Raw genomic sequence first — 9,249 nt, 5'->3', positions numbered from 1 at the left:
TTTTACCAAGGGGAAGTCATGTTTAACCAACCTGACAGCCTTTTATGAGGACATAACCAGGTGAATAGATGATGGCAGTGTAGTGGATGTGGCTTACCTTGATTCCAGTAAAGCATTTGACACTGTATCCCACAGCTTCCTCATAGCTAAACTGAGAAGATGTGGTCTGGATGGTCAGGTAATGAGGTGAATAGTGAACTGGTTAATAGAAAGAAGTCAGAGAGTTGTGGCCAATGGGACAGAGTGTGGTTGGAGGCCTGCATCTAGTAGACTCCTTCGGGTGTTGGTACTGGGACCAGTACTATTCAATATATTTATCGATGACCTGAATGAGGGAACAGAGTGCAGTGTCAGCAAGTTTGCTGATGACACAAAACTGGGAGGAATGCATGACACCCCAGAAAGCTGTGCTGCCATTCAGTGAGACTTAGACAGGCTGGGGGGTTGAGTGGGGAGAAATTTAGTAAATTACAACAAGAGCAAGTGTAGAGTATTCCACCTGGGAAAGAACAACCCCAGGTACCTGTATAGGCTGGGGATTGACCCATTAGAGAGCAACGCAGCGGAAAGGGACCAGGCAATCCTGGTGGACAGAAGGATGACCATGAACCAGCAGAGTTCCTTTGTGACCAGGAAGGCCAATGATGTCCTGGGATGCATTAGAAGTGTGGTGGTTAGTAGATTGTGAGAGGTTCTCCTCCCCCTCTACTCTGCCCTGGTGAGGCCGCACCTGGAATATCGCTTCCAGTTCTGGGCTCCTCACCTCAAGAAGGACAGGGAACTGCTTGAAAGAGTCCAGTGCAGCGCTACCAAGATCATTAAAGGAGTGGAACATCTCCCTTATGAGAATAGGTTGAGGGAGCTGAGTCTCTTTAACTTGGAGAAGTGGAGACTAAGGGGTGACCTCAAAGTTTATAAATACATAAAAGGTGAGTGTCAGGAAGATGGAGCCAGGCTCTTCTCAGTTACATCCAATGACAGGACAACTGGCAAAAAGTGCAAGCTGGACCATAGGAGGTTCCATGTAAACATAAGGAACTTTGAAGTTCACTTTGAAGGTGACTGGAACAGAGAGCATTGGCACAGGCTGCCCAGTGAGGTTGTGGAGTCTCCTTCTCTGAAGGCATTCCAAACTTGCCTGGATGTGTTCTTGTGTGAACACTGCAGGTCATCCTGCAATGGCAGGGCAGTTGGACTCGATCATTTGAAGTCCCTTCCAACCCCTCATTTCTGTGAATCTGTGATTCTTTTCTCATACATTTTAAGGGCAAATTCCTCGTGTCTACATAATAATAATAATTGATCTCCTTCAAATTCATCCTAGTCAGTAGTCTTGTCCTGCCCTTTTCCTACTGTATCTGGACTCAGCAGCCCCAGTGTCCTGTTGGTGCAAATCCAAGGAAAGGGCAGAGGAATTTTCCATATTCCTCTCCAAGTATATTCATTTTGACTTCTAAATAAGCACAATCACCAACAGTCTTCAGTGCTTTATCATAGATTATTCTGTTCAGAATATTTCTTTATTTCAAATTGAAAACCAACAATTTATATCAGACACTGATCCATCCCTATATATTTGAAATTTTCATTAGTTAATCGGCTATAGATGCTGTTTTAACAAGAAAAAATAATTAAGCAACAGGGACCACATTATAGGAATTTCCCTGGATACTATTTGGTGGCTGGAAGTAGTTGGTGGCTTGATTCAGTTTAAAATGTACACTCTTTGGGGTTATTTTTCTTTCTCATTCAGCATGAACAATTTCTCTAAACTAATCATCATGCTCTACATCTGGCTTTTTGAGGGAATTAATGCCCAGCATAATAGCTAAGAGGAAATAAATTATTTATTTTCTAAAATCACAGGCCTCAGCACTGTGAGTGGAAAGAGCTCAACACATTGTAAGAATTTTCATTTTGTATACACACACACAAACACATAAATATGCAGTTAACATCTAAGTCAGGAAAAAAATGTTTCCATGTATATGCCTACTTAAGGATCAGAATTATTTAATTAAATTTGGTTATTGCATCATTAGAGGAACAGGAGGTGTATCCGCTTTTGCTCGAAGTGTGCTGAAATAATTGTCACTCCAAATGCATAGACCTGACAGTTGATCCTTGTAGTGGGCACAGTAGCAGAATTTTGCATATGTTAATGCTTAATTTTTTGTTAAATTCCTGTATATACAGCTGTTATATTTAGGATATTTATTAGGCAGCACTTGCTAAAGTCCTTTGGTTTGTTGGTGTAAATAGCTTTGAATTTTTTGTTGCTCTGTTTTTTACCAAACATGAAAAAGGAATCCTGTCAATTACAGAAGTGGAAATGAAAAGTACTCATAAACACACTACGTGAGCATAAATCTGCCTCATAAAGTCTATGGTGACAAGTTACCAAGCCTACAGATGTCAGGGTCTCTAGGTCAGAAGACAGCAGTGATTGCCCCATGCAGGGGGTCACAAAGCTCCTAAAGCCACACAGACCCCTCAAGGCCTGTCCCTGACATTTCAAAGCCCCCTGCTAGGCCATTTGACTGTTGATCCTCTAGCTTGAAAAATAACCTGAGACAGTTCTTGCAGTGGACACATCCCAGGATATCAGGGTTTCCTGCAGCTAAACACTCATCAACCTGTCGCAGAGGGCCCATGTGCCTCATTTTAATGGATGAGGGGATAAGACATAAGTTTTGCATCAAGTTATCTTGGAAAGTAACATCTTATCTTATTTCCAGAATCCCACAGACTTTTATTGTGCATATTAAGTAAAAACATGAGAAATGGACAGAATAATGTCATCTGAGAATGTATCATTCTAGTAACAGCTACATACAGGAGCAACACCAATCTTTCATCAAAACAATTTCTTCTGTGAAGATGCCTGGGCTTAACATATAATTTTGATTCAGCCAGATTTGTAAAGATACATTTAGAAAACACTACACTGAATTTATCTTTCTAATCTGAGAACACAAGTCTTCACATATCTGACCTACATTTAAAATAGTATGTATTTTTTATTCATTCAAACCATGTAATTTCATAAACTTCTTGGCTAGTTCTGCTTTGCTTTTCACTGAATTTCCATATGGAAACCCCCTTTGAGGAAACCAAAACTCAAAACAGTCCTGAAGGAAGCAATGTGTGTGAGCAATCTGCCCTTGAGCTACACTGGGTTTAACATTTCTCCTGCTTGGAAAAAACTCATTTCCTCTTCTGATTGCCACTTTATCCATCTATTTTGTGTCACATTCTTAGGACTGTTGGATGGTGTGTTCTGTTACATACATTTGAATTGCTGCTAAATATTAAAATGGTTTTAAAAGTATGTTGTTACCAGACAGTAGAAAAGCTGGTCAAATTTCCTTTTGTGTGTATATACATATTTGTATCAGAGTTCTTCCTTTGAAGAGCACTGAAGTGTGTATGCATGACCACATGCATGTAATAACTGGAAGGATTTTCATCATTAATTACACCTCTAAACAATTCAGAGATGCCTGGAGGACAACAGGAATTAGATTAAATAGATGAAAAGAATAAAGGAAAACAGCGGGGAGAAAGAACCCTTTGTAATCCTCTCACACTCATTTTCTATGTATTATAGCTCTAATTACTTCCCTGGTGATTAAAAAAAAAAAAAAAAAAAAAAAAAAAAAAAGACATGCAGGAGAAAAGATATGTATATAGTAGTAGAGAAGGGTCTTGAGATACATATAAATGTAGCCATAGTCAGAATATTTGTGCAGAAGGGCAAGCAGTCTTGATTTAGTCTACAGGAGCAGTGCTGGGTGCCCATCCTTGAGCAAGATGGACACACAAGGTCAAGGGTTATAGCTGGGATGCCAAGAACTGCCTCGTGCCTGTATTGCTGTAGGCTTAAGCCTCTCTGGAGTGGCTGGACAGGTCCAGAATAGTGCCAGAACTTAAACAACCAATCAAATAGCAGAATCCAGTAGTTAAACTTGTTCTCCCCTTTATTTCTTAGCAGTGTAGGTATGCACTAAGGAACTGCACATATGATATAGTTATTCAGAGAGCAATTGAGTTGTGGAGGACATCAAAGAATTGATTTAAATGTATCAATACCAGAAGCCAAACTAAAAAGGAGATTTAGGGTAAGTGACATGTACTGTGGTGAAAACTCCCACAGAAGGAAATTGTTTCTGAATTAAAAATAAATAAGTAAATAAATAAATAAAAAGATTAAAGGAGGATAGGTCTGAGTATTGTAATAATGAAACACACTGCTCTCAAAAAAATAAAAATCAAATAACCCATTTGCAAGCAAGAGCAATTAAGAGCTATTTAATGCCTTCCAAAATACTCTTTCTCAGAGAAAGCTTGACTGTAAGACAATTTTTTGTCAGTACCCTTTTTTCATTTGATTGGTTTTTTTGGGCAGAGATATGAATAAAAAGGACCCTTTTAATTTAACTGACCCTTCTTATTTAACTTTTTTTAACTGCACCCTAGAGAATGATAAGTAAAATTTCTTTATGAGAGAAGGCTACATAGCCTTTCGCCACTCTGTCATTTCATACAATATTCACAATAATTGTGGACAATTAGCAGAACTTCATGGAGCCTCAAGCTTTATTTTATTTGCTATGTTTTTCACCAAAAAGGCAGTAGATGTTAATCACTTGTTTCAGAATTGGGCTTTGGAAAGTTCAGAGAAGACAACATGATTTTGCAAAATAGTAGTTTTAAAACCATTTTATTGAAATTAAGCTTTCTACATTTGCAATGCAAGTATCCTTGTTAATGTTCCTCTAATATGTCAGATAATTGTATGCACTTAAAAATGAAAAAAAGAGAAAGCCAGCATTCCATCTTCCTTTTAGTTATCCCCAGTTTCCATTAGCTCTACCAGATTATTTTTTCAATTCTGTCCTTAACAATGTTTACATTTAAATTTATATGATTTTTTAGAACAATTTTGTGTTTAGGTGATTAACTTTCAGACAGTGGGACATTACTGAATAAATTATTCTCATTCTTTTTATTCTGCCACTATGAAGAAAAACATCTGACTAGAAGTTTTCAACTGAGTTATGGAAGATATTCTCAGAGGAGAATAACACCAACATATTTATCAATACAGTATCTCAGTACATTTGAAATAAATTGATCTCCTCTCCATCAATTTTTCATTAGAGTTAAACAAAACTTTACTGGTCATTTCTGTCCCAGAATATTTCTCTACTTTCTCTTTAGTTACTCACTGGTTTGGGATTGAATCGTTAACTTGCTTGAAGTGTTTACTGGTTGCTTTCATGTTTGCACAAAATTCTATTTGGGGGTTGCAGCCTTTTCTCTTCTTGTGAGTGGTTTTGTCCTGCTGCTTCACATCACAGCTGCTGTTTGCTGGTGGTCTCTGCTGCTACTTCTCCTTCATTTACTTCTGTTTTTTGGAGCTCTCCCAGCAAGGGTGGGAAAAAATTAAATGTTTACCCTACTTTAATTTGTGTGTGTGTGTGTGTGTGTGTAAGGGTGGGGTGTGGGAAGGGCATGTTTGGTTTTTTTCCATTTTTACTCGTTTATTCACTGTTCAAACTGGATACCTTATAGATGAATCAGAATGTTCTTCAACATATATGCAGCACATACAGCATTCCAATCTATGAGGTTTTCTGCAAATATTTTCAATTATATATAATCTAATGCATTACAAAAGAAAAAGAAAAATATTATTCAGAAACACATTTTTATGAGCCATGGATTCAGATAGAATAAGAAAGTCAGGCTGAAATTGGAATTAATTTTGGGTAACATTTCAAGTTTGGCTTTGAGACAAAACTAAAGTTAGGTTTCAGACCTGTCTTCATACTTAACAGTGGCAAATTAGTATTGAATTCATTCCTCCTTGGGGCACAATTTGATGAAAACAGAGTTTGTCAGTGTCCAAACTGGAGCTGTAAGAGAGGCTGTTCTGCTTTTGGATTTAACCCGAGATCAAAGCCACCATGGTGGGTTTAAGAACAGAATGTTCACATCTGATCCTTTCTCCCTGATATTGGAAAGATTTGGATATGAGGTTCTGGGTTTGGCCCATCTACATCCGGGAATGATATTAAACCTTGCCAGTGGCAAGACAAGTCTCTCCTCAGCCCACTGCAATTCCAACAGAACATATCCAGTAAATTAAAACCACTAAACAACAGGAAAGACTTTCAAGTGAAGAAATAATAGCCATAGAAACATCCCATGCCAGATTTTCTGTTGGCACAAATGAGTGTTTCATCGTTTACAGAAAATGACAGCAATTTTACCACCACCTGAGTGTTTGGTAAAACTGGAATCAAATCACATTGTCAGACTCAAAGACTATTGAAAAGTGTGGCCTCTGACAGAGATGTGGTTGCAGAAACTTCCTTCTTAAAAGTGAGGTTGCCTAAGAATCTCTAGGGAGAGATTCTTTTTAGCTGGATACAAAAAAAAAAAAAAAAATTACAAATATTTTTGTTTAAATGCAGCAGGGAATATTTTTAATCCCATGTTTTCTATAGTGCTTACCTATATAAGGTGCTTTCAACTGAAGAGAAAAGAATTTTTTCACTCATCTGTATCCATCATAGCTGTCCTGATATTTGTTTCAAGCTATTTAGGGAAATCCAGTGAAATTCAGTGCAGGAGAACTTCCTGTGGCTGAAGTACTAAGTGCAGTTTATGGTTCTGCCTGAGATTTATTTACCTTGCAACATATATCAAAATTCTTCGTTTCTCTGTACCTGAAATTTTATATTTCATTCATCTTTACTTTTTTTTTTTTTCCCCATTTTATAATTCCACTCAAAGATATATGTCATATTTTAAGTGAGCACTTCTCTGAGGTAGCTGGAGGCTGGAATGGAATTCCTTCTTAAAGCCAGGCATTGACCACAGTTCAATGATCTTTTCTGAGGCTTGGAATCATCTTGAAGTTTCTGTATATGAAGGAATTTCAGTCTTGGTCTACCAGATACTAAGAAAATACCATGTTCAATGAAATACTAAAGGTCCTCCCCAGACTTTCACAAAGTTGAGTGATCTCCACCACTTCTTCCTCCCTGCACTGCTTCACCGAAATCAGTTCAGTTGTTCAATGATGCTCATTGCGACTGGACACCCCAGTCCCTATTGTAACCCATGAGAACCATACCCACCCTCCATGTGGGAACTGTCCTCCAAGCTCCCATTATTATTCTGTGCTTATCAATTCAGATGCCTCAGCCCTCAAACCACCTTTCTATAACCATCATCCACCGTGCCCTGGCCTCACTTGTTCTTAGACCAAAGTGCTTGGAACGGTCCCTTTTTAGACACCATTTCAGTTTATTACTTACAGTGGTGTAGCTTTTCTTCAGGGGACCCACTTCTAGAAAAGACAACCTAGTTGCCTCCATTCACCATTTCAGAACTTTACATCATGTTCTTTCTGTCTTGCACTGGCCTCCAGCTCTCATTATAATATTGAATGTCTCTTGTCCTGGCTGCACATGAGGAAAACAAATTTTACTTTCACTCTGCATTGGCACAGGAGAGCAAGACTTTTCCTGTCATTTCAGGCATATGCCACTGCACATGAAAACTCAAGAAACTCTTGCTCATCTCCCGAGTTTGTGATAGGCATATTGAAAAGTACTAAAACCACAGAGTTAAAATGCATTTAGCTCAATTGAGGCACCTAAAAGTTAGTAACTTTGGTTTTAGACATACACACTCTAAAATCCCGTATCAATCTGAAAAAGATGATCACTTTGTCTTATGGTAGAACCTGGTTACCAATCACAAGGATACAGGAATGTTGCTTAGCAAAGATCATAACTTTTCAAGTAAGTCTTATTTAAAATTGGAGGTGGATATGGTGGAAGGGTAGGGGTGTTAATCAGATATATAAGAGAAAACAGTTCATCCCAATGTGATTTCTAGAAATAAATGAAGGTGGTTTTATAGAGTTGTCTCGTTTTGTTTTTTGCCAAAAAACAAAACAAAACAAAACAAAACAAAAACAAAAAACCCACCCAAAAAAGTCTTAGATAAGAATTTTCAGTTCAACTGTTGAAACTGGAAAAGTTAAAGCCATATAAAAGCAAGGCTTTCTGATGGAAGGTCAGAAGCAAATTCCCAACAAACAGAGCTAACAGATCTGTCTAGAAAATATTTGTTGGGCATTGTAGGAAGCTGTAGCTCAGTGAAATATAATTGGAAAGGAGAGGAGATCAATGTGATTTTAAGAGATACCTGCAGCTAACAGATACTCCAGCACTTAATGGCAATAGGTTAGCCTTTGTGATAAGCTGTCAACAGAAGTTCTAGGAAAGAAATTAAACTCAGGTAATTCTTTCTAGCCAGAAATGATACATGGGATCACTGAAGCGACTGCTTTTTCCACATGTGGAAGCACAGAAAGTGCATGAATTTTAAAAAAATATCTTGTGATATTATGTTAGTGTGTCTTTAGAGTGTTCTAATATATAATAGGTCTTTATGTATTTAAGGGTTACATTTCAATAGAATTAATTTAATTTGCTATTTATATAATCATTTTAGCTTTCAGAAAGGATCAAATATTACTGCTGAAACATTTGTAGCTCTGACCAAATTTTTATCCTAGATCTAAAATGTAGTATAGATAAAATTTTTTGCAGCCAGGCTGAGTATTCAGAGACTTCATGCTGAAGTGTCCATCATAAGGTTGTGCTGAGATTCTCTACACGGATAAAAATAATTTTGTGCATGTACCTTTGAAAAAATCATGTCCCATATTGTCATATCCATGGATTAGATTAAAAAATGAGGAAATCTTTTAGAACAAAAATTTAAATATATTGCTATGTGTTGCTGCTCTTCTGCTAAAAAATGTCTGTTAACTAATTACTGTTTATCATATTATGTAATATCCAAACAGTAAAAGCTGCTTAGGTGAGGTCATCATCCCAGTCCTTCACAATTAGTCATTCATATAAATGCACCTGTATTGTAAATAACAGGCTTGAGTAGAGGAAGGAGAAAAAAACCCACAAAAAACTTGGGTGGTCTCCTTAACCATGTTAGATTAGATATGTTTTCTCACAACAGGTGACTTTTTAATTGTTTTCTTATGGCAACTCATTTAGTCTAGAGGTTTTTCTTTGGTTCATGTTAGTTTTTTAAGTTAATGGCTGGCTGACAACATGCTGAGTACAGGTGGCAAAAGGCAATGTCAAGAATGTGGTTATTATAACCTGAGCATGAGGCTACCTATTTAGAGCAAATCCTGTT

This window comes from Heliangelus exortis, chromosome 1, assembly GCF_036169615.1.
Source record: "Heliangelus exortis chromosome 1, bHelExo1.hap1, whole genome shotgun sequence".
In the NCBI taxonomy this organism is placed as follows: Eukaryota; Metazoa; Chordata; class Aves; order Apodiformes; family Trochilidae; genus Heliangelus; species Heliangelus exortis.
Note: the sequence above shows the minus strand (reverse complement) of the source record.